Raw genomic sequence first — 18,028 nt, 5'->3', positions numbered from 1 at the left:
TTACGGATGCGATCATACCAGCACTAATGCACCGGATCCCATCAGAACTCCGCAGTTAAGTGTGCTTGGGCGAGAGTAGTACTAGGATGGGTGACCTCCTGGGAAGTCCTCGTGTTGCATCCCCTTTTGCCGTTTTTTCGCAATTCCTTATTTTTTTTTTTAATTTCTTAGAAGCCTCGGATGAATACGAAGTGAACTAGAAAGTTGAAGACAAAAATAAAGTAATCGCACGCTTGTTTGCCGTTTTTTCGCAATTCCTTATTTTTTTTTTAATTTCTTAGTTTAACGCATATTATGTTTTAACCCGCATAACTTTACGGATGCGATCATACCAGCACTAATGCACCGGATCCCATCAGAACTCCGCAGTTAAGTGTGCTTGGGCGAGAGTAGTACTAGGATGGGTGACCTCCTGGGAAGTCCTCGTGTTGCATCCCCTTTTGCCGTTTTTCGCAATTCCTTATTTTTTTTTTTTAATTTCTTAGAAGTCTCGGATGAATACGAAGTGAACTACAAAGTTGAAGACAAAAATAAAGTAATTGCGCGCTTGTTTGCCGTTTTTTCGCAATTCCTTATTTTTTTTTTAATTTCTTAGTTTAACGCATATTATGTTTTAACCCGCATAACTTTACGGATTCGATCATACCAGCACTAATGCACCGGATCCCATCAGAACTCCGCAGTTAAGTGTGCTTGGGCGAGAGTAGTACTAGGATGGGTGATCTTCTGGGAAGTCCTCGTGTTGCATCCCCTTTTGCCGTTTTTTCACAATTCCTTATTTTTTTTTTTAATTTCTTAGAAGCCTCGGATGAATACGAAGTGAACTAGAAAGTTGAAGACAAAAATAAAGTAATCGCACGCTTGTTTGCCGTTTTTTCGCAATTCCTTATTTTTTTTTTAATTTCTTAGTTTAACGCATATTATGTTTTAACCCGCATAACTTTACGGATGCGATCATACCAGCACTAATGCACCGGATCCCATCAGAACTCCGCAGTTAAGTGTGCTTGGGCGAGAGTAGTACTAGGATGGGTGATCTTCTGGGAAGTCCTCGTGTTGCATCCCCTTTTGCCGTTTTTTCACAATTCCTTATTTTTTTTTTAATTTCTTAGAAGCCTCGGATGAATACGAAGTGAACTACAAAGTTGAAGACAAAAATATAGTAATTTCACGCTTGTTTGCCGTTTTTTCGCAATTCCTTATTTTTTTTTTAATTTCTTAGTTTAACGCATATTATGTTTTAACCCGCATAACTTTACGGATTCGATCATACCAGCACTAATGCACCGGATCCCATCAGAACTCCGCAGTTAAGTGTGCTTGGGCGAGAGTAGTACTAGGATGGGTGATCTTCTGGGAAGTCCTCGTGTTGCATCCCCTTTTGCCGTTTTTTCACAATTCCTTATTTTTTTTTTAATTTCTTAGAAGCCTCGGATGAATACGAAGTGAACTACAAAGTTGAAGACAAAAATATAGTAATTGCACGCTTGTTTGCCGTTTTTTCGCAATTCCTTATTTTTTTTTTAATTTCTTAGTTTAACGCATATTATGTTTTAACCCGCATAACTTTACGAATGCGATCATACCAGCACTAATGCACCGGATCCCATCAGAACTCCGCAGTTAAGTGTGCTTGGGCGAGAGTAGTACTAGGATGGGTGACCTCCTGGGAAGTCCTCGTGTTGCATCCCCTTTTGCCGTTTTTTCGCAATTCCTTATTTTTTTTTTTAATTTCTTAGAAGCCTCGGATGAATACGAAGTGAACTACAAAGTTGAAGACAAAAATAAAGTAATTGCGCATTGTTTGCCGTTTTTTCGCAATTCCTTATTTTTTTTTTAATTTCGTAGTTTAACGCATATTATGTTTTAACCCGCATAACTTTACGGATGCGATCATACCAGCACTAATGCACCGGATCCCATCAGAACTCCGCAGTTAAGTGTGCTTGGGCGAGAGTAGTACTAGGATGGGTGACCTCCTGGGAAGTCCTCGTGTTGCATCCCCTTTTGCCGTTTTTTCGCAATTCCTTATTTTTTTTTTTAATTTCTTAGAAGCCTCGGATGAATACGAAGTGAACTACAAAGTTGAAGACAAAAATAAAGTAATTGCACGCTTGTTTGCCGTTTTTTCGCAATTCCTTATTTTTTTTTTAATTTCTTAGTTTAACGCATATTATGTTTTAACCCGCATAACTTTACGGATGCGATCATACCAGCACTAATGCACCGGATCCCATCAGAACTCCGCAGTTAAGTGTGCTTGGGCGAGAGTAGTACTAGGATAGGTGACCTCCTGGGAAGTCCTCGTGTTGCATCCCCTTTTGCCGTTTTTTCGCAATTCTTTATTTTTTTTTTAATTTCTTAGTTTAACGCATATTATGTTTTAACCCGCATAACTTTACGGATGCGATCATACCAGCACTAATGCACCGGATCCCATCAGAACTCCGCAGTTAAGTGTGCTTGGGCGAGAGTAGTACTAGGATGGGTGACCTCCTGGGAAGTCCTCGTGTTGCATCCCCTTTTGCCGTTTTTTCGCAATTCCTTATTTTTTTTTTTAATTTCTTAGAAGCCTCGGATGAATACGAAGTGAACTAGAAAGTTGAAGACAAAAATAAAGTAATCGCACGCTTGTTTGCCGTTTTTTCGCAATTCCTTATTTTTTTTTTAATTTCTTAGTTTAACGCATATTATGTTTTAACCCGCATAACTTTACGGATGCGATCATACCAGCACTAATGCACCGGATCCCATCAGAACTCCGCAGTTAAGTGTGCTTGGGCGAGAGTAGTACTAGGATGGGTGACCTCCTGGGAAGTCCTCGTGTTGCATCCCCTTTTGCCGTTTTTCGCAATTCCTTATTTTTTTTTTTTAATTTCTTAGAAGTCTCGGATGAATACGAAGTGAACTACAAAGTTGAAGACAAAAATAAAGTAATTGCGCGCTTGTTTGCCGTTTTTTCGCAATTCCTTATTTTTTTTTTTAATTTCTTAGAAGCCTCGGATGAATACGAAGAGAAGTACAAAGTTGAAGACAAAATAAAGTAATTGCGCGCTTGTTTGCCGTTTTTTCGCAATTCCTTATTTTTTTTTTAATTTCTTAGTTTAACGCATATTATGTTTTAACCCGCATAACTTTACGGATTCGATCATACCAGCACTAATGCACCGGATCCCATCAGAACTCCGCAGTTAAGTGTGCTTGGGCGAGAGTAGTACTAGGATGGGTGATCTTCTGGGAAGTCCTCGTGTTGCATCCCCTTTTGCCGTTTTTTCACAATTCCTTATTTTTTTTTTAATTTCTTAGAAGCCTCGGATGAATACGAAGTGAACTACAAAGTTGAAGACAAAAATATAGTAATTGCACGCTTGTTTGCCGTTTTTTCGCAATTCCTTATTTTTTTTTTAATTTCTTAGTTTAACGCATATTATGTTTTAACCCGCATAACTTTACGGATGCGATCATACCAGCACTAATGCACCGGATCCCATCAGAACTCCGCAGTTAAGTGTGCTTGGGCGAGAGTAGTACTAGGATGGGTGACCTCCTGGGAAGTCCTCGTGTTGCATCCCCTTTTGCCGTTTTTCGCAATTCCTTATTTTTTTTTTTAATTTCTTAGAAGTCTCGGATGAATACGAAGTGAACTACAAAGTTGAAGACAAAAATAAAGTAATTGCGCGCTTGTTTGCCGTTTTTTCGCAATTCCTTATTTTTTTTTTAATTTCTTAGAAGCCTCGGATGAATACGAAGTGAACTACAAAGTTGAAGACAAAAATAAAGTAATTGCGCGCTTGTTTGCCGTTTTTTCGCAATTCCTTATTTTTTTTTTTAATTTCTTAGTTTAACGCATATTATGTTTTAACCCGCATAACTTTACGGATTCGATCATACCAGCACTAATGCACCGGATCCCATCAGAACTCCGCAGTTAAGTGTGCTTGGGCGAGAGTAGTACTAGGATGGGTGATCTTCTGGGAAGTCCTCGTGTTGCATCCCCTTTTGCCGTTTTTTCACAATTCCTTATTTTTTTTTTAATTTCTTAGAAGCCTCGGATGAATACGAAGTGAACTACAAAGTTGAAGACAAAAACATAGTAATTGCACGCTTGTTTGCCGTTTTTTCGCAATTCCTTATTTTTTTTTTAATTTCTTAGTTTAACGCATATTATGTTTTAACCCGCATAACTTTACGGATGCGATCATACCAGCACTAATGCACCGGATCCCATCAGAACTCCGCAGTTAAGTGTGCTTGGGCGAGAGTAGTACTAGGATGGGTGACCTCCTGGGAAGTCCTCGTGTTGCATCCCCTTTTGCCGTTTTTCGCAATTCCTTATTTTTTTTTTTTAATTTCTTAGAAGTCTCGGATGAATACGAAGTGAACTACAAAGTTGAAGACAAAAATAAAGTAATTGCGCGCTTGTTTGCCGTTTTTTCGCAATTCCTTATTTTTTTTTTTAATTTCTTAGAAGCCTCGGATGAATACGAAGAGAAGTACAAAGTTGAAGACAAAAATAAAGTAATTGCGCGCTTGTTTGCCGTTTTTTCGCAATTCCTTATTTTTTTTTTTAATTTCTTAGTTTAACGCATATTATGTTTTAACCCGCATAACTTTACGGATTCGATCATACCAGCACTAATGCACCGGATCCCATCAGAACTCCGCAGTTAAGTGTGCTTGGGCGAGAGTAGTACTAGGATGGGTGATCTTCTGGGAAGTCCTCGTGTTGCATCCCCTTTTGCCGTTTTTTCACAATTCCTTATTTTTTTTTTAATTTCTTAGAAGCCTCGGATGAATACGAAGTGAACTACAAAGTTGAAGACAAAAATATAGTAATTGCACGCTTGTTTGCCGTTTTTTCGCAATTCCTTATTTTTTTTTTAATTTCTTAGTTTAACGCATATTATGTTTTAACCCGCATAACTTTACGGATGCGATCATACCAGCACTAATGCACCGGATCCCATCAGAACTCCGCAGTTAAGTGTGCTTGGGCGAGAGTAGTACTAGGATGGGTGACCTCCTGGGAAGTCCTCGTGTTGCATCCCCTTTTGCCGTTTTTCGCAATTCCTTATTTTTTTTTTTAATTTCTTAGAAGTCTCGGATGAATACGAAGTGAACTACAAAGTTGAAGACAAAAATAAAGTAATTGCGCGCTTGTTTACCGTTTTTTCGCAATTCCTTATTTTTTTTTTAATTTCTTAGAAGCCTCGGATGAATACGAAGTGAACTACAAAGTTGAAGACAAAAATAAAGTAATTGCGCGCTTGTTTGCCGTTTTTTCGCAATTCCTTATTTTTTTTTTTAATTTCTTAGTTTAACGCATATTATGTTTTAACCCGCATAACTTTACGGATTCGATCATACCAGCACTAATGCACCGGATCCCATCAGAACTCCGCAGTTAAGTGTGCTTGGGCGAGAGTAGTACTAGGATGGGTGATCTTCTGGGAAGTCCTCGTGTTGCATCCCCTTTTGCCGTTTTTTCACAATTCCTTATTTTTTTTTTAATTTCTTAGAAGCCTCGGATGAATACGAAGTGAACTACAAAGTTGAAGACAAAAACATAGTAACTGCACGCTTGTTTGCCGTTTTTTCGCAATTCCTTATTTTTTTTTTAATTTCTTAGTTTAACGCATATTATGTTTTAACCCGCATAACTTTACGGATGCGATCATACCAGCACTAATGCACCGGATCCCATCAGAACACCGCAGTTAAGTGTGCTTGGGCGAGAGTAGTACTAGGATGGGTGACCTCCTGGGAAGTCCTCGTGTTGCATCCCCTTTTGCCGTTTTTTCGCAATTCCTTATTTTTTTTTTTAATTTCTTAGAAGCCTCGGATGAATACGAAGTGAACTACAAAGTTGAAGACAAAAATAAAAAAATTGCACGCTTGTTTGCCGTTTTTTCGCAATTCCTTATTTTTTTTTTAATTTCTTAGTTTAACGCATATTATGTTTTAACCCGCATAACTTTACGGATGCGATCATACCAGCACTAATGCACCGGATCCCATCAGAACTCCGCAGTTAAGTGTGCTTGGGCGAGAGTAGTACTAGGATAGGTGACCTCCTGGGAAGTCCTCGTGTTGCATCCCCTTTTGCCGTTTTTTCGCAATTCTTTATTTTTTTTTTAATTTCTTAGTTTAACGCATATTATGTTTTAACCCGCATAACTTTACGGATGCGATCATACCAGCACTAATGCACCGGATCCCATCAGAACTCCGCAGTTAAGTGTGCTTGGGCGAGAGTAGTACTAGGATGGGTGACCTCCTGGGAAGTCCTCGTGTTGCATCCCCTTTTGCCGTTTTTTCGCAATTCCTTATTTTTTTTTTTAATTTCTTAGAAGCCTCGGATGAATACGAAGTGAACTAGAAAGTTGAAGACAAAAATAAAGTAATCGCACGCTTGTTTGCCGTTTTTTCGCAATTCCTTATTTTTTTTTAATTTCTTAGTTTAACGCATATTATGTTTTAACCCGCATAACTTTACGGATGCGATCATACCAGCACTAATGCACCGGATCCCATCAGAACTCCGCAGTTAAGTGTGCTTGGGCGAGAGTAGTACTAGGATGGGTGACCTCCTGGGAAGTCCTCGTGTTGCATCCCCTTTTGCCGTTTTTCGCAATTCCTTATTTTTTTTTTTTTAATTTCTTAGAAGTCTCGGATGAATACGAAGTGAACTACAAAGTTGAAGACAAAAATAAAGTAATTGCGCGCTTGTTTGCCGTTTTTTCGCAATTCCTTATTTTTTTTTTTAATTTCTTAGTTTAACGCATATTATGTTTTAACCCGCATAACTTTACGGATGCGATCATACCAGCACTAATGCACCGGATCCCATCAGAACTCCGCAGTTAAGTGTGCTTGGGCGAGAGTAGTACTAGGATGGGTGATCTTCTGGGAAGTCCTCGTGTTGCATCCCCTTTTGCCGTTTTTTCACAATTCCTTATTTTTTTTTTAATTTCTTAGAAGCCTCGGATGAATACGAAGTGAACTACAAAGTTGAAGACAAAAATATAGTAATTGCACGCTTGTTTGCCGTTTTTTCGCAATTCCTTATTTTTTTTTTAATTTCTTAGTTTAACGCATATTATGTTTTAACCCGCATAACTTTACGGATGCGATCATACCAGCACTAATGCACCGGATCCCATCAGAACTCCGCAGTTAAGTGTGCTTGGGCGAGAGTAGTACTAGGATGGGTGACCTCCTGGGAAGTCCTCGTGTTGCATCCCCTTTTGCCGTTTTTTCACAATTCCTTATTTTTTTTTTAATTTCTTAGAAGCCTCGGATGAATACGAAGTGAACTACAAAGTTGAAGACAAAAATAAAGTAATTGCACGCTTGTTTGCCGTTTTTTCGCAATTCCTTATTTTTTTTTTAATTTCTTAGTTTAACGCATATTATGTTTTAATCCGCATAACTTTACGGATTCGATCATACCAGCACTAATGCACCGGATCCCATCAGAACTCCGCAGTTAAGTGTGCTTGGGCGAGAGTAGTACTAGGATGGGTGACCTCCTGGGAAATCCTCGTGTTGCATCCCCTTTTGCCGTTTTTCGCAATTCCTTATTTTTTTTTTAATTTCTTAGAAGTCTCGGATGAATACGAAGTGAACTACAAAGTTGAAGACAAAATAAAGTAATTGCGCGCTTGTTTGCCGTTTTTTCGCAATTCCTTATTTTTTTTTTAATTTCTTAGAAGCCTCGGATGAATACGAAGTGAACTACAAAGTTGAAGACAAAAATAAAGTAATTGCGCGCTTGTTTGCCGTTTTTTCGCAATTCCTTATTTTTTTTTTAATTTCTTAGTTTAACGCATATTATGTTTTAACCCGCATAACTTTATGGATTCGATCATACCAGCACTAATGCACCGGATCCCATCAGAACTCCGCAGTTAAGTGTGCTTGGGCGAGAGTAGTACTAGGATGGGTGATCTTCTGGGAAGTCCTCGTGTTGCATCCCCTTTTGCCGTTTTTTCACAATTCCTTATTTTTTTTTTAATTTCTTAGAAGCCTCGGATGAATACGAAGTGAACTACAAAGTTGAAGACAAAAATATAGTAATTGCACGCTTGTTTGCCGTTTTTTCGCATTCCTTATTTTTTTTTTAATTTCTTAGTTTAACGCATATTATGTTTTAACCCGCATAACTTTACGGATGCGATCATACCAGCACTAATGCACCGGATCCCATCAGAACTCCGCAGTTAAGTGTGCTTGGGCGAGAGTAGTACTAGGATGGGTGACCTCCTGGGAAGTCCTCGTGTTGCATCCCCTTTTGCCGTTTTTTCGCAATTCCTTATTTTTTTTTTTAATTTCTTAGAAGCCTCGGATGAATACGAAGTGAACTACAAAGTTGAAGACAAAAATAAAGTAATTGCACGCTTGTTTGCCGTTTTTTCGCAATTCCTTATTTTTTTTTTAATTTCTTAGTTTAACGCATATTATGTTTTAACCCGCATAACTTTACGGATGCGATCATACCAGCACTAATGCACGGGATCCCATCAGAACTCCGCAGTTAAGTGTGCTTGGGCGAGAGTAGTACTAGGATGGTGACCTCCTGGGAAGTCCTCGTGTTGCATCCCCTTTTGCCGTTTTTCGCAATTCCTTATTTTTTTTTTTAATTTCTTAGAAGCCTCGGATGAATACGAAGTGAACTACAAAGTTGAAGACAAAAATATAGTAATTGCACGCTTGTTTGCCGTTTTTTCGCAATTCCTTATTTTTTTTTTAATTTCTTAGTTTAACGCATATTATGTTTTAACCCGCATAACTTTACGGATGCGATCATACCAGCACTAATGCACCGGATCCCATCAGAACTCCGCAGTTAAGTGTGCTTGGGCGAGAGTAGTACTAGGATAGGTGACCTCCTGGGAAGTCCTCGTGTTGCATCCCCTTTTGCCGTTTTTTCGCAATTCTTTATTTTTTTTTTAATTTCTTAGTTTAACGCATATTATGTTTTAACCCGCATAACTTTACGGATGCGATCATACCAGCACTAATGCACCGGATCCCATCAGAACTCCGCAGTTAAGTGTGCTTGGGCGAGAGTAGTACTAGGATGGGTGACCTCCTGGGAAGTCCTCGTGTTGCATCCCCTTTTGCCGTTTTTTCGCAATTCCTTATTTTTTTTTTTAATTTCTTAGAAGCCTCGGATGAATACGAAGTGAACTACAAAGTTGAAGACAAAAATAAAGTAATGCACGCTTGTTTGCCGTTTTTTCGCAATTCCTTATTTTTTTTTAATTTCTTAGTTTAACGCATATTATGTTTTAACCCGCATAACTTTACGGATGCGATCATACCAGCACTAATGCACCGGATCCCATCAGAACTCCGCAGTTAAGTGTGCTTGGGCGAGAGTAGTACTAGGATGGGTGACCTCCTGGGAAGTCCTCGTGTTGCATCCCCTTTTGCCGTTTTTCGCAATTCCTTATTTTTTTTTTTTAATTTCTTAGAAGCTCGGATGAATACGAAGTGAACTACAAAGTTGAAGACAAAAATAAAGTAATTGCCGCTTGTTTGCCGTTTTTTCGCAATTCCTTATTTTTTTTTTAATTTCTTAGTTTAACGCATATTATGTTTTAACCCGCATAACTTTACGGATGCGATCATACCAGCACTAATGCACCGGATCCCATCAGAACTCCGCAGTTAAGTGTGCTTGGGCGAGAGTAGTACTAGGATGGGTGACTCCTGGGAAGTCCTCGTGTTGCATCCCCTTTTGCCGTTTTTTCGCAATTCCTTATTTTTTTTTTAATTTCTTAGAAGCCTCGGATGAATACGAAGTGAACTACAAAGTTGAAGACAAAAATAAAGTAATTGCACGCTTGTTTGCCGTTTTTTCGCAATTCCTTATTTTTTTTTTAATTTCTTAGTTTAACGCATATTATGTTTTAACCCGCATAACTTTACGGATGCGATCATACCAGCACTAATGCACCGGATCCCATCAGAACTCCGCAGTTAAGTGTGCTTGGGCGAGAGTAGTACTAGGATGGGTGACCTCCTGGGAAGTCCTCGTGTTGCATCCCCTTTTGCCGTTTTTTCGCAATTCCTTATTTTTTTTTTAATTTCTTAGAAGCCTCGGATGAATACGAAGTGAACTACAAAGTTGAAGACAAAAATAAAGTAATTGCACGCTTGTTTGCCGTTTTTTCGCAATTCCTTATTTTTTTTTTAATTTCTTAGTTTAACGCATATTATGTTTTAACCCGCATAACTTTACGGATGCGATCATACCAGCACTAATGCACCGGATCCCATCAGAACTCCGCAGTTAAGTGTGCTTGGGCGAGAGTAGTACTAGGATGGGTGACCTCCTGGGAAGTCCTCGTGTTGCATCCCCTTTTGCCGTTTTTTCGCAATTCCTTATTTTTTTTTTTTTAATTTCTTAGAAGCCTCGGATGAATACGAAGTGAACTACAAAGTTGAAGACAAAAATAAAGTAATTGCACGCTTGTTTGCCGTTTTTTCGCAATTCCTTATTTTTTTTTAATTTCTTAGTTTAACGCATATTATGTTTTAACCCGCATAACTTTACGGATCGATCATACCAGCACTAATGCACCGGATCCCATCAGAACTCCGCAGTTAAGTGTGCTTGGGCGAGAGTAGTACTAGGATGGGTGACTCCTGGGAAGTCCTCGTGTTGCATCCCCTTTTGCCGTTTTTTCGCAATTCCTTATTTTTTTTTTAATTTCTTAGAAGCCTCGGATGAATACGAAGTGAACTACAAAGTTGAAGACAAAAATAAAGTAATTGCACGCTTGTTTGCCGTTTTTTCGCAATTCCTTATTTTTTTTTAATTTCTTAGTTTAACGCATATTATGTTTTAACCCGCATAACTTTACGGATGCGATCATACCAGCACTAATGCACCGGATCCCATCAGAACTCCGCAGTTAAGTGTGCTTGGGCGAGAGTAGTACTAGGATGGGTGACCTCCTGGGAAGTCCTCGTGTTGCATCCCCTTTTGCCGTTTTTTCGCAATTCCTTATTTTTTTTTTTAATTTCTTAGAAGCCTCGGATGAATACGAAGTGAACTACAAAGTTGAAGACAAAAATAAAGTAATTGCACGCTTGTTTGCCGTTTTTTCGCAATTCCTTATTTTTTTTTTAATTTCTTAGTTTAACGCATATTATGTTTTAACCCGCATAACTTTACGGATGCGATCATACCAGCACTAATGCACCGGATCCCATCAGAACTCCGCAGTTAAGTGTGCTTGGGCGAGAGTAGTACTAGGATGGGTGACCTCCTGGGAAGTCCTCGTGTTGCATCCCCTTTTGCCGTTTTTTCGCAATTCCTTATTTTTTTTTTAATTTCTTAGAAGCCTCGGATGAATACGAAGTGAACTACAAAGTTGAAGACAAAAATAAAGTAATTGCACGCTTGTTTGCCGTTTTTTCGCAATTCCTTATTTTTTTTTTAATTTCTTAGTTTAACGCATATTATGTTTTAACCCGCATAACTTTACGGATGCGATCATACCAGCACTAATGCACCGGATCCCATCAGAACTCCGCAGTAAGTGTGCTTGGGCGAGAGTAGTACTAGGATGGTGACCTCCTGGGAAGTCCTCGTGTTGCATCCCCTTTTGCCGTTTTTCGCAATTCCTTATTTTTTTTTTAATTTCTTAGAAGCCTCGGATGAATACGAAGTGAACTACAAAGTTGAAGACAAAAATAAAGTAATTGCACGCTTGTTTGCCGTTTTTTCGCAATTCCTTATTTTTTTTTAATTTCTTAGTTTAACGCATATTATGTTTTAACCCGCATAACTTTACGGATGCGATCATACCAGCACTAATGCACCGGATCCCATCAGAACTCCGCAGTTAAGTGTGCTTGGGCGAGAGTAGTACTAGGATGGGTGACCTCCTGGGAAGTCCTCGTGTTGCATCCCCTTTTGCCGTTTTTTCGCAATTCCTTATTTTTTTTTTTAATTTCTTAGAAGCCTCGGATGAATACGAAGTGAACTACAAAGTTGAAGACAAAAATAAAGTAATTGCACGCTTGTTTGCCGTTTTTTCGCAATTCCTTATTTTTTTTTTAATTTCTTAGTTTAACGCATATTATGTTTTAACCCGCATAACTTTACGGATGCGATCATACCAGCACTAATGCACCGGATCCCATCAGAACTCCGCAGTTAAGTGTGCTTGGGCGAGAGTAGTACTAGGATGGGTGACCTCCTGGGAAGTCCTCGTGTTGCATCCCCTTTTGCCGTTTTTTCGCAATTCCTTATTTTTTTTTTTTAATTTCTTAGAAGCCCTCGTGAATAAATGAACCTGGAAATACGAAGTGAACTACAAAGTTGAAGACAAAAATAAAGTAATTGCCGCTTGTTTGCCGTTTTTTCGCAATTCCTTATTTTTTTTTTAATTTCTTAGTTTAACGCATATTATGTTTTAACCCGCATAACTTTACGGATCGATCATACCAGCACTAATGCACCGGATCCCATCAGAACTCCGCAGTTAAGTGTGCTTGGGCGAGAGTAGTACTAGGATGGGTGACCTCCTGGGAAGTCCTCGTGTTGCATCCCCTTTTGCCGTTTTTTCGCAATTCCTTATTTTTTTTTTAATTTCTTAGAAGCCTCGGATGAATACGAAGTGAACTACAAAGTTGAAGACAAAAATAAAGTAATTGCACGCTTGTTTGCCGTTTTTTCGCAATTCCTTATTTTTTTTTAATTTCTTAGTTTAACGCATATTATGTTTTAACCCGCATAACTTTACGGATGCGATCATACCAGCACTAATGCACCGGATCCCATCAGAACTCCGCAGTAAGTGTGCTTGGGCGAGAGTAGTACTAGGATGGTGACCTCCTGGGAAGTCCTCGTGTTGCATCCCCTTTTGCCGTTTTTCGCAATTCCTTATTTTTTTTTTAATTTCTTAGAAGCCTCGGATGAATACGAAGTGAACTACAAAGTTGAAGACAAAAATAAAGTAATTGCACGCTTGTTTGCCGTTTTTTCGCAATTCCTTATTTTTTTTTAATTTCTTAGTTTAACGCATATTATGTTTTAACCCGCATAACTTTACGGATGCGATCATACCAGCACTAATGCACCGGATCCCATCAGAACTCCGCAGTTAAGTGTGCTTGGGCGAGAGTAGTACTAGGATGGGTGACCTCCTGGGAAGTCCTCGTGTTGCATCCCCTTTTGCCGTTTTTTCGCAATTCCTTATTTTTTTTTTAATTTCTTAGAAGCCTCGGATGAATACGAAGTGAACTACAAAGTTGAAGACAAAAATAAAGTAATTGCACGCTTGTTTGCCGTTTTTTCGCAATTCCTTATTTTTTTTTAATTTCTTAGTTTAACGCATATTATGTTTTAACCCGCATAACTTTACGGATGCGATCATACCAGCACTAATGCACCGGATCCCATCAGAACTCCGCAGTTAAGTGTGCTTGGGCGAGAGTAGTACTAGGATGGGTGACCTCCTGGGAAGTCCTCGTGTTGCATCCCCTTTTGCCGTTTTTTCGCAATTCCTTATTTTTTTTTTAATTTCTTAGAAGCCTCGGATGAATACGAAGTGAACTACAAAGTTGAAGACAAAAATAAAGTAATTGCACGCTTGTTTGCCGTTTTTTCGCAATTCCTTATTTTTTTTTTAATTTCTTAGTTTAACGCATATTATGTTTTAACCCGCATAACTTTACGGATGCGATCATACCAGCACTAATGCACCGGATCCCATCAGAACTCCGCAGTTAAGTGTGCTTGGGCGAGAGTAGTACTAGGATGGGTGACCTCCTGGGAAGTCCTCGTGTTGCATCCCCTTTTGCCGTTTTTTCGCAATTCCTTATTTTTTTTTTAATTTCTTAGAAGCCTCGGATGAATACGAAGTGAACTACAAAGTTGAAGACAAAAATAAAGTAATTGCACGCTTGTTTGCCGTTTTTTCGCAATTCCTTATTTTTTTTTTAATTTCTTAGTTTAACGCATATTATGTTTTAACCCGCATAACTTTACGGATGCGATCATACCAGCACTAATGCACCGGATCCCATCAGAACTCCGCAGTTAAGTGTGCTTGGGCGAGAGTAGTACTAGGATGGGTGACCTCCTGGGAAGTCCTCGTGTTGCATCCCCTTTTGCCGTTTTTTCGCAATTCCTTATTTTTTTTTTTAATTTCTTAGAAGCCTCGGATGAATACGAAGTGAACTACAAAGTTGAAGACAAAAATAAAGTAATTGCACGCTTGTTTGCCGTTTTTTCGCAATTCCTTATTTTTTTTTAATTTCTTAGTTTAACGCATATTATGTTTTAACCCGCATAACTTTACGGATGCGATCATACCAGCACTAATGCACCGGATCCCATCAGAACTCCGCAGTTAAGTGTGCTTGGGCGAGAGTAGTACTAGGATGGTGACCTCCTGGGAAGTCCTCGTGTTGCATCCCCTTTTGCCGTTTTTTCGCAATTCCTTATTTTTTTTTTTAATTTCTTAGAAGCCTCGGATGAATACGAAGTGAACTACAAAGTTGAAGACAAAAATAAAGTAATTGCACGCTTGTTTGCCGTTTTTTCGCAATTCCTTATTTTTTTTTTAATTTCTTAGTTTAACGCATATTATGTTTTAACCCGCATAACTTTACGGATGCGATCATACCAGCACTAATGCACCGGATCCCATCAGAACTCCGCAGTTAAGTGTGCTTGGGCGAGAGTAGTACTAGGATGGGTGACCTCCTGGGAAGTCCTCGTGTTGCATCCCCTTTTGCCGTTTTTCGCAATTCCTTATTTTTTTTTTAATTTCTTAGAAGCCTCGGATGAATACGAAGTGAACTACAAAGTTGAAGACAAAAATAAAGTAATTGCACGCTTGTTTGCCGTTTTTTCGCAATTCCTTATTTTTTTTTAATTTCTTAGTTTAACGCATATTATGTTTTAACCCGCATAACTTTACGGATGCGATCATACCAGCACTAATGCACCGGATCCCATCAGAACTCCGCAGTTAAGTGTGCTTGGGCGAGAGTAGTACTAGGATGGGTGACCTCCTGGGAAGTCCTCGTGTTGCATCCCCTTTTGCCGTTTTTTCGCAATTCCTTATTTTTTTTTTTAATTTCTTAGAAGCCTCGGATGAATACGAAGTGAACTACAAAGTTGAAGACAAAAATAAAGTAATTGCACGCTTGTTTGCCGTTTTTTCGCAATTCCTTATTTTTTTTTTAATTTCTTAGTTTAACGCATATTATGTTTTAACCCGCATAACTTTACGGATGCGATCATACCAGCACTAATGCACCGGATCCCATCAGAACTCCGCAGTTAAGTGTGCTTGGGCGAGAGTAGTACTAGGATGGGTGACCTCCTGGGAAGTCCTCGTGTTGCATCCCCTTTTGCCGTTTTTTCGCAATTCCTTATTTTTTTTTTTAATTTCTTAGAAGCCTCGGATGAATACGAAGTGAACTACAAAGTTGAAGACAAAAATAAAGTAATTGCACGCTTGTTTGCCGTTTTTTCGCAATTCCTTATTTTTTTTTTAATTTCTTAGTTTAACGCATATTATGTTTTAACCCGCATAACTTTACGGATGCGATCATACCAGCACTAATGCACCGGATCCCATCAGAACTCCGCAGTTAAGTGTGCTTGGGCGAGAGTAGTACTAGGATGGGTGACCTCCTGGGAAGTCCTCGTGTTGCATCCCCTTTTGCCGTTTTTTCGCAATTCCTTATTTTTTTTTTAATTTCTTAGAAGCCTCGGATGAATACGAAGTGAACTACAAAGTTGAAGACAAAAATAAAGTAATTGCACGCTTGTTTGCCGTTTTTTCGCAATTCCTTATTTTTTTTTTAATTTCTTAGTTTAACGCATATTATGTTTTAACCCGCATAACTTTACGGATGCGATCATACCAGCACTAATGCACCGGATCCCATCAGAACTCCGCAGTTAAGTGTGCTTGGGCGAGAGTAGTACTAGGATGGGTGACCTCCTGGGAAGTCCTCGTGTTGCATCCCCTTTTGCCGTTTTTTCGCAATTCCTTATTTTTTTTTTAATTTCTTAGAAGCCTCGGATGAATACGAAGTGAACTACAAAGTTGAAGACAAAAATAAAGTAATTGCACGCTTGTTTGCCGTTTTTTCGCAATTCCTTATTTTTTTTTAATTTCTTAGTTTAACGCATATTATGTTTTAACCCGCATAACTTTACGGATGCGATCATACCAGCACTAATGCACCGGATCCCATCAGAACTCCGCAGTTAAGTGTGCTTGGGCGAGAGTAGTACTAGGATGGGTGACCTCCTGGGAAGTCCTCGTGTTGCATCCCCTTTTGCCGTTTTTTCGCAATTCCTTATTTTTTTTTTAATTTCTTAGAAGCCTCGGATGAATACGAAGTGAACTACAAAGTTGAAGACAAAAATAAAGTAATTGCACGCTTGTTTGCCGTTTTTTCGCAATTCCTTATTTTTTTTTAATTTCTTAGTTTAACGCATATTATGTTTTAACCCGCATAACTTTACGGATGCGATCATACCAGCACTAATGCACCGGATCCCATCAGAACTCCGCAGTTAAGTGTGCTTGGGCGAGAGTAGTACTAGGATGGGTGACCTCCTGGGAAGTCCTCGTGTTGCATCCCCTTTTGCCGTTTTTCGCAATTCCTTATTTTTTTTTTAATTTCTTAGAAGCCTCGGATGAATACGAAGTGAACTACAAAGTTGAAGACAAAAATAAAGTAATTGCACGCTTGTTTGCCGTTTTTTCGCAATTCCTTATTTTTTTTTAATTTCTTAGTTTAACGCATATTATGTTTTAACCCGCATAACTTTACGGATGCGATCATACCAGCACTAATGCACCGGATCCCATCAGAACTCCGCAGTTAAGTGTGCTTGGGCGAGAGTAGTACTAGGATGGGTGACCTCCTGGGAAGTCCTCGTGTTGCATCCCCTTTTGCCGTTTTTTCGCAATTCCTTATTTTTTTTTTTAATTTCTTAGAAGCCTCGGATGAATACGAAGTGAAACTACAAAGTTGAATACATACGAAGTGAACTACAAAGTTGAAGACAAAAATAAAGTAATTGCACGCTTGTTTGCCGTTTTTTCGCAATTCCTTATTTTTTTTTAATTTCTTAGTTTAACGCATATTATGTTTTAACCCGCATAACTTTACGGATGCGATCATACCAGCACTAATGCACCGGATCCCATCAGAACTCCGCAGTTAAGTGTGCTTGGGCGAGAGTAGTACTAGGATGGGTGACCTCCTGGGAAGTCCTCGTGTTGCATCCCCTTTTGCCGTTTTTTCGCAATTCCTTATTTTTTTTTTAATTTCTTAGAAGCCTCGGATGAATACGAAGTGAACTACAAAGTTGAAGACAAAAATAAAGTAATTGCACGCTTGTTTGCCGTTTTTTCGCAATTCCTTATTTTTTTTTAATTTCTTAGTTTAACGCATATTATGTTTTAACCCGCATAACTTTACGGATGCGATCATACCAGCACTAATGCACCGGATCCCATCAGAACTCCGCAGTTAAGTGTGCTTGGGCGAGAGTAGTACTAGGATGGGTGACCTCCTGGGAAGTCCTCGTGTTGCATCCCCTTTTGCCGTTTTTTCGCAATTCCTTATTTTTTTTTTAATTTCTTAGAAGCCTCGGATGAATACGAAGTGAACTACAAAGTTGAAGACAAAAATAAAGTAATTGCACGCTTGTTTGCCGTTTTTTCGCAATTCCTTATTTTTTTTTAATTCTTAGTTTAACGCATATTATGTTTTAACCCGCATAACTTTACGGATGCGATCATACCAGCACTAATGCACCGGATCCCATCAGAACTCCGCAGTTAAGTGTGCTTGGGCGAGAGTAGTACTAGGATGGGTGACCTCCTGGGAAGTCCTCGTGTTGCATCCCCTTTTGCCGTTTTTTCGCAATTCCTTATTTTTTTTTTTAATTTCTTAGAAGCCTCGGATGAATACGAAGTGAACTACAAAGTTGAAGACAAAAATAAAGTAATTGCACGCTTGTTTGCCG

The 18,028-nt window shown here is 39.0% G+C and overlaps 57 non-coding genes across 57 annotated transcripts; all 57 read left to right on the top strand.

The window, feature by feature from the left end:
- The first annotated feature begins 4 nt into the window (after positions 1–4).
- Positions 5–123, top strand: LOC130741817 (5S ribosomal RNA). Its single transcript, XR_009020692.1, has one exon. It is a non-coding gene; the product is annotated as a 5S ribosomal RNA (ribosomal RNA).
- A 195-nt stretch (positions 124–318) lies between these two features.
- On the top strand, positions 319–437 carry LOC130741816 (5S ribosomal RNA). The gene has a single exon (XR_009020691.1). It is a non-coding gene; the product is annotated as a 5S ribosomal RNA (ribosomal RNA).
- A 195-nt stretch (positions 438–632) lies between these two features.
- Positions 633–751, top strand: LOC130742149 (5S ribosomal RNA). The gene has a single exon (XR_009021013.1). It is a non-coding gene; the product is annotated as a 5S ribosomal RNA (ribosomal RNA).
- Positions 752–946: 195 nt separating this feature from the next.
- On the top strand, positions 947–1,065 carry LOC130742050 (5S ribosomal RNA). Its single transcript, XR_009020917.1, has one exon. It is a non-coding gene; the product is annotated as a 5S ribosomal RNA (ribosomal RNA).
- A 194-nt stretch (positions 1,066–1,259) lies between these two features.
- LOC130742147 (5S ribosomal RNA) lies at positions 1,260–1,378 on the top strand. Its single transcript, XR_009021012.1, has one exon. It is a non-coding gene; the product is annotated as a 5S ribosomal RNA (ribosomal RNA).
- A 194-nt stretch (positions 1,379–1,572) lies between these two features.
- On the top strand, positions 1,573–1,691 carry LOC130742031 (5S ribosomal RNA). The gene has a single exon (XR_009020897.1). It is a non-coding gene; the product is annotated as a 5S ribosomal RNA (ribosomal RNA).
- Positions 1,692–1,885: 194 nt separating this feature from the next.
- On the top strand, positions 1,886–2,004 carry LOC130741815 (5S ribosomal RNA). The gene has a single exon (XR_009020690.1). It is a non-coding gene; the product is annotated as a 5S ribosomal RNA (ribosomal RNA).
- Positions 2,005–2,199: 195 nt separating this feature from the next.
- On the top strand, positions 2,200–2,318 carry LOC130742047 (5S ribosomal RNA). Its single transcript, XR_009020914.1, has one exon. It is a non-coding gene; the product is annotated as a 5S ribosomal RNA (ribosomal RNA).
- An 84-nt stretch (positions 2,319–2,402) lies between these two features.
- Positions 2,403–2,521, top strand: LOC130741814 (5S ribosomal RNA). Its single transcript, XR_009020689.1, has one exon. It is a non-coding gene; the product is annotated as a 5S ribosomal RNA (ribosomal RNA).
- A 195-nt stretch (positions 2,522–2,716) lies between these two features.
- LOC130741812 (5S ribosomal RNA) lies at positions 2,717–2,835 on the top strand. The gene has a single exon (XR_009020687.1). It is a non-coding gene; the product is annotated as a 5S ribosomal RNA (ribosomal RNA).
- A 305-nt stretch (positions 2,836–3,140) lies between these two features.
- Positions 3,141–3,259, top strand: LOC130742146 (5S ribosomal RNA). Its single transcript, XR_009021011.1, has one exon. It is a non-coding gene; the product is annotated as a 5S ribosomal RNA (ribosomal RNA).
- Positions 3,260–3,453: 194 nt separating this feature from the next.
- Positions 3,454–3,572, top strand: LOC130741811 (5S ribosomal RNA). Its single transcript, XR_009020686.1, has one exon. It is a non-coding gene; the product is annotated as a 5S ribosomal RNA (ribosomal RNA).
- Positions 3,573–3,877: 305 nt separating this feature from the next.
- LOC130742145 (5S ribosomal RNA) lies at positions 3,878–3,996 on the top strand. The gene has a single exon (XR_009021010.1). It is a non-coding gene; the product is annotated as a 5S ribosomal RNA (ribosomal RNA).
- A 194-nt stretch (positions 3,997–4,190) lies between these two features.
- On the top strand, positions 4,191–4,309 carry LOC130741810 (5S ribosomal RNA). The gene has a single exon (XR_009020685.1). It is a non-coding gene; the product is annotated as a 5S ribosomal RNA (ribosomal RNA).
- Positions 4,310–4,616: 307 nt separating this feature from the next.
- Positions 4,617–4,735, top strand: LOC130742144 (5S ribosomal RNA). Its single transcript, XR_009021009.1, has one exon. It is a non-coding gene; the product is annotated as a 5S ribosomal RNA (ribosomal RNA).
- A 194-nt stretch (positions 4,736–4,929) lies between these two features.
- Positions 4,930–5,048, top strand: LOC130741809 (5S ribosomal RNA). Its single transcript, XR_009020684.1, has one exon. It is a non-coding gene; the product is annotated as a 5S ribosomal RNA (ribosomal RNA).
- A 305-nt stretch (positions 5,049–5,353) lies between these two features.
- LOC130742143 (5S ribosomal RNA) lies at positions 5,354–5,472 on the top strand. Its single transcript, XR_009021008.1, has one exon. It is a non-coding gene; the product is annotated as a 5S ribosomal RNA (ribosomal RNA).
- A 194-nt stretch (positions 5,473–5,666) lies between these two features.
- Positions 5,667–5,785, top strand: LOC130742078 (5S ribosomal RNA). The gene has a single exon (XR_009020946.1). It is a non-coding gene; the product is annotated as a 5S ribosomal RNA (ribosomal RNA).
- A 195-nt stretch (positions 5,786–5,980) lies between these two features.
- On the top strand, positions 5,981–6,099 carry LOC130742045 (5S ribosomal RNA). Its single transcript, XR_009020912.1, has one exon. It is a non-coding gene; the product is annotated as a 5S ribosomal RNA (ribosomal RNA).
- Positions 6,100–6,183: 84 nt separating this feature from the next.
- Positions 6,184–6,302, top strand: LOC130741807 (5S ribosomal RNA). The gene has a single exon (XR_009020683.1). It is a non-coding gene; the product is annotated as a 5S ribosomal RNA (ribosomal RNA).
- A 194-nt stretch (positions 6,303–6,496) lies between these two features.
- LOC130741806 (5S ribosomal RNA) lies at positions 6,497–6,615 on the top strand. The gene has a single exon (XR_009020682.1). It is a non-coding gene; the product is annotated as a 5S ribosomal RNA (ribosomal RNA).
- A 197-nt stretch (positions 6,616–6,812) lies between these two features.
- LOC130742049 (5S ribosomal RNA) lies at positions 6,813–6,931 on the top strand. The gene has a single exon (XR_009020916.1). It is a non-coding gene; the product is annotated as a 5S ribosomal RNA (ribosomal RNA).
- A 194-nt stretch (positions 6,932–7,125) lies between these two features.
- LOC130741805 (5S ribosomal RNA) lies at positions 7,126–7,244 on the top strand. The gene has a single exon (XR_009020681.1). It is a non-coding gene; the product is annotated as a 5S ribosomal RNA (ribosomal RNA).
- Positions 7,245–7,438: 194 nt separating this feature from the next.
- Positions 7,439–7,557, top strand: LOC130742093 (5S ribosomal RNA). Its single transcript, XR_009020961.1, has one exon. It is a non-coding gene; the product is annotated as a 5S ribosomal RNA (ribosomal RNA).
- A 302-nt stretch (positions 7,558–7,859) lies between these two features.
- LOC130742142 (5S ribosomal RNA) lies at positions 7,860–7,978 on the top strand. The gene has a single exon (XR_009021007.1). It is a non-coding gene; the product is annotated as a 5S ribosomal RNA (ribosomal RNA).
- Positions 7,979–8,171: 193 nt separating this feature from the next.
- LOC130741804 (5S ribosomal RNA) lies at positions 8,172–8,290 on the top strand. The gene has a single exon (XR_009020680.1). It is a non-coding gene; the product is annotated as a 5S ribosomal RNA (ribosomal RNA).
- A 195-nt stretch (positions 8,291–8,485) lies between these two features.
- On the top strand, positions 8,486–8,603 carry LOC130742151 (5S ribosomal RNA). Its single transcript, XR_009021015.1, has one exon. It is a non-coding gene; the product is annotated as a 5S ribosomal RNA (ribosomal RNA).
- A 194-nt stretch (positions 8,604–8,797) lies between these two features.
- LOC130742044 (5S ribosomal RNA) lies at positions 8,798–8,916 on the top strand. The gene has a single exon (XR_009020911.1). It is a non-coding gene; the product is annotated as a 5S ribosomal RNA (ribosomal RNA).
- An 84-nt stretch (positions 8,917–9,000) lies between these two features.
- Positions 9,001–9,119, top strand: LOC130741803 (5S ribosomal RNA). The gene has a single exon (XR_009020679.1). It is a non-coding gene; the product is annotated as a 5S ribosomal RNA (ribosomal RNA).
- A 193-nt stretch (positions 9,120–9,312) lies between these two features.
- Positions 9,313–9,431, top strand: LOC130741802 (5S ribosomal RNA). The gene has a single exon (XR_009020678.1). It is a non-coding gene; the product is annotated as a 5S ribosomal RNA (ribosomal RNA).
- A 193-nt stretch (positions 9,432–9,624) lies between these two features.
- Positions 9,625–9,742, top strand: LOC130742103 (5S ribosomal RNA). The gene has a single exon (XR_009020970.1). It is a non-coding gene; the product is annotated as a 5S ribosomal RNA (ribosomal RNA).
- A 194-nt stretch (positions 9,743–9,936) lies between these two features.
- LOC130741800 (5S ribosomal RNA) lies at positions 9,937–10,055 on the top strand. The gene has a single exon (XR_009020676.1). It is a non-coding gene; the product is annotated as a 5S ribosomal RNA (ribosomal RNA).
- A 194-nt stretch (positions 10,056–10,249) lies between these two features.
- LOC130741799 (5S ribosomal RNA) lies at positions 10,250–10,368 on the top strand. The gene has a single exon (XR_009020675.1). It is a non-coding gene; the product is annotated as a 5S ribosomal RNA (ribosomal RNA).
- A 196-nt stretch (positions 10,369–10,564) lies between these two features.
- LOC130742183 (5S ribosomal RNA) lies at positions 10,565–10,681 on the top strand. Its single transcript, XR_009021046.1, has one exon. It is a non-coding gene; the product is annotated as a 5S ribosomal RNA (ribosomal RNA).
- Positions 10,682–10,874: 193 nt separating this feature from the next.
- Positions 10,875–10,993, top strand: LOC130741798 (5S ribosomal RNA). Its single transcript, XR_009020674.1, has one exon. It is a non-coding gene; the product is annotated as a 5S ribosomal RNA (ribosomal RNA).
- A 195-nt stretch (positions 10,994–11,188) lies between these two features.
- On the top strand, positions 11,189–11,307 carry LOC130741797 (5S ribosomal RNA). Its single transcript, XR_009020673.1, has one exon. It is a non-coding gene; the product is annotated as a 5S ribosomal RNA (ribosomal RNA).
- A 194-nt stretch (positions 11,308–11,501) lies between these two features.
- On the top strand, positions 11,502–11,618 carry LOC130742164 (5S ribosomal RNA). The gene has a single exon (XR_009021028.1). It is a non-coding gene; the product is annotated as a 5S ribosomal RNA (ribosomal RNA).
- A 192-nt stretch (positions 11,619–11,810) lies between these two features.
- LOC130741796 (5S ribosomal RNA) lies at positions 11,811–11,929 on the top strand. Its single transcript, XR_009020672.1, has one exon. It is a non-coding gene; the product is annotated as a 5S ribosomal RNA (ribosomal RNA).
- A 195-nt stretch (positions 11,930–12,124) lies between these two features.
- Positions 12,125–12,243, top strand: LOC130741795 (5S ribosomal RNA). The gene has a single exon (XR_009020671.1). It is a non-coding gene; the product is annotated as a 5S ribosomal RNA (ribosomal RNA).
- Positions 12,244–12,453: 210 nt separating this feature from the next.
- LOC130742155 (5S ribosomal RNA) lies at positions 12,454–12,571 on the top strand. Its single transcript, XR_009021019.1, has one exon. It is a non-coding gene; the product is annotated as a 5S ribosomal RNA (ribosomal RNA).
- A 193-nt stretch (positions 12,572–12,764) lies between these two features.
- LOC130742163 (5S ribosomal RNA) lies at positions 12,765–12,881 on the top strand. The gene has a single exon (XR_009021027.1). It is a non-coding gene; the product is annotated as a 5S ribosomal RNA (ribosomal RNA).
- Positions 12,882–13,073: 192 nt separating this feature from the next.
- LOC130741789 (5S ribosomal RNA) lies at positions 13,074–13,192 on the top strand. Its single transcript, XR_009020670.1, has one exon. It is a non-coding gene; the product is annotated as a 5S ribosomal RNA (ribosomal RNA).
- A 193-nt stretch (positions 13,193–13,385) lies between these two features.
- Positions 13,386–13,504, top strand: LOC130741778 (5S ribosomal RNA). Its single transcript, XR_009020659.1, has one exon. It is a non-coding gene; the product is annotated as a 5S ribosomal RNA (ribosomal RNA).
- Positions 13,505–13,698: 194 nt separating this feature from the next.
- LOC130741767 (5S ribosomal RNA) lies at positions 13,699–13,817 on the top strand. Its single transcript, XR_009020648.1, has one exon. It is a non-coding gene; the product is annotated as a 5S ribosomal RNA (ribosomal RNA).
- Positions 13,818–14,011: 194 nt separating this feature from the next.
- On the top strand, positions 14,012–14,130 carry LOC130741756 (5S ribosomal RNA). The gene has a single exon (XR_009020637.1). It is a non-coding gene; the product is annotated as a 5S ribosomal RNA (ribosomal RNA).
- A 194-nt stretch (positions 14,131–14,324) lies between these two features.
- Positions 14,325–14,442, top strand: LOC130742094 (5S ribosomal RNA). Its single transcript, XR_009020962.1, has one exon. It is a non-coding gene; the product is annotated as a 5S ribosomal RNA (ribosomal RNA).
- A 195-nt stretch (positions 14,443–14,637) lies between these two features.
- LOC130741743 (5S ribosomal RNA) lies at positions 14,638–14,756 on the top strand. Its single transcript, XR_009020625.1, has one exon. It is a non-coding gene; the product is annotated as a 5S ribosomal RNA (ribosomal RNA).
- A 192-nt stretch (positions 14,757–14,948) lies between these two features.
- On the top strand, positions 14,949–15,067 carry LOC130741741 (5S ribosomal RNA). The gene has a single exon (XR_009020623.1). It is a non-coding gene; the product is annotated as a 5S ribosomal RNA (ribosomal RNA).
- Positions 15,068–15,262: 195 nt separating this feature from the next.
- LOC130741729 (5S ribosomal RNA) lies at positions 15,263–15,381 on the top strand. Its single transcript, XR_009020612.1, has one exon. It is a non-coding gene; the product is annotated as a 5S ribosomal RNA (ribosomal RNA).
- A 195-nt stretch (positions 15,382–15,576) lies between these two features.
- LOC130741718 (5S ribosomal RNA) lies at positions 15,577–15,695 on the top strand. Its single transcript, XR_009020601.1, has one exon. It is a non-coding gene; the product is annotated as a 5S ribosomal RNA (ribosomal RNA).
- A 194-nt stretch (positions 15,696–15,889) lies between these two features.
- On the top strand, positions 15,890–16,008 carry LOC130741706 (5S ribosomal RNA). The gene has a single exon (XR_009020590.1). It is a non-coding gene; the product is annotated as a 5S ribosomal RNA (ribosomal RNA).
- A 193-nt stretch (positions 16,009–16,201) lies between these two features.
- On the top strand, positions 16,202–16,320 carry LOC130741695 (5S ribosomal RNA). The gene has a single exon (XR_009020579.1). It is a non-coding gene; the product is annotated as a 5S ribosomal RNA (ribosomal RNA).
- Positions 16,321–16,513: 193 nt separating this feature from the next.
- LOC130741684 (5S ribosomal RNA) lies at positions 16,514–16,632 on the top strand. The gene has a single exon (XR_009020567.1). It is a non-coding gene; the product is annotated as a 5S ribosomal RNA (ribosomal RNA).
- A 192-nt stretch (positions 16,633–16,824) lies between these two features.
- LOC130741672 (5S ribosomal RNA) lies at positions 16,825–16,943 on the top strand. Its single transcript, XR_009020558.1, has one exon. It is a non-coding gene; the product is annotated as a 5S ribosomal RNA (ribosomal RNA).
- Positions 16,944–17,166: 223 nt separating this feature from the next.
- Positions 17,167–17,285, top strand: LOC130741661 (5S ribosomal RNA). Its single transcript, XR_009020547.1, has one exon. It is a non-coding gene; the product is annotated as a 5S ribosomal RNA (ribosomal RNA).
- A 193-nt stretch (positions 17,286–17,478) lies between these two features.
- On the top strand, positions 17,479–17,597 carry LOC130741650 (5S ribosomal RNA). Its single transcript, XR_009020536.1, has one exon. It is a non-coding gene; the product is annotated as a 5S ribosomal RNA (ribosomal RNA).
- A 192-nt stretch (positions 17,598–17,789) lies between these two features.
- On the top strand, positions 17,790–17,908 carry LOC130741638 (5S ribosomal RNA). Its single transcript, XR_009020525.1, has one exon. It is a non-coding gene; the product is annotated as a 5S ribosomal RNA (ribosomal RNA).
- The last annotated feature ends 120 nt before the right edge of the window (positions 17,909–18,028 follow it).

The sequence above is a fragment of the Lotus japonicus genome, chromosome 2, assembly GCF_012489685.1.
Source record: "Lotus japonicus ecotype B-129 chromosome 2, LjGifu_v1.2".
Classification (NCBI taxonomy): domain Eukaryota; kingdom Viridiplantae; phylum Streptophyta; class Magnoliopsida; order Fabales; family Fabaceae; genus Lotus; species Lotus japonicus.
Note: the sequence above shows the minus strand (reverse complement) of the source record. Positions and strands in the feature narration are given on the sequence as shown.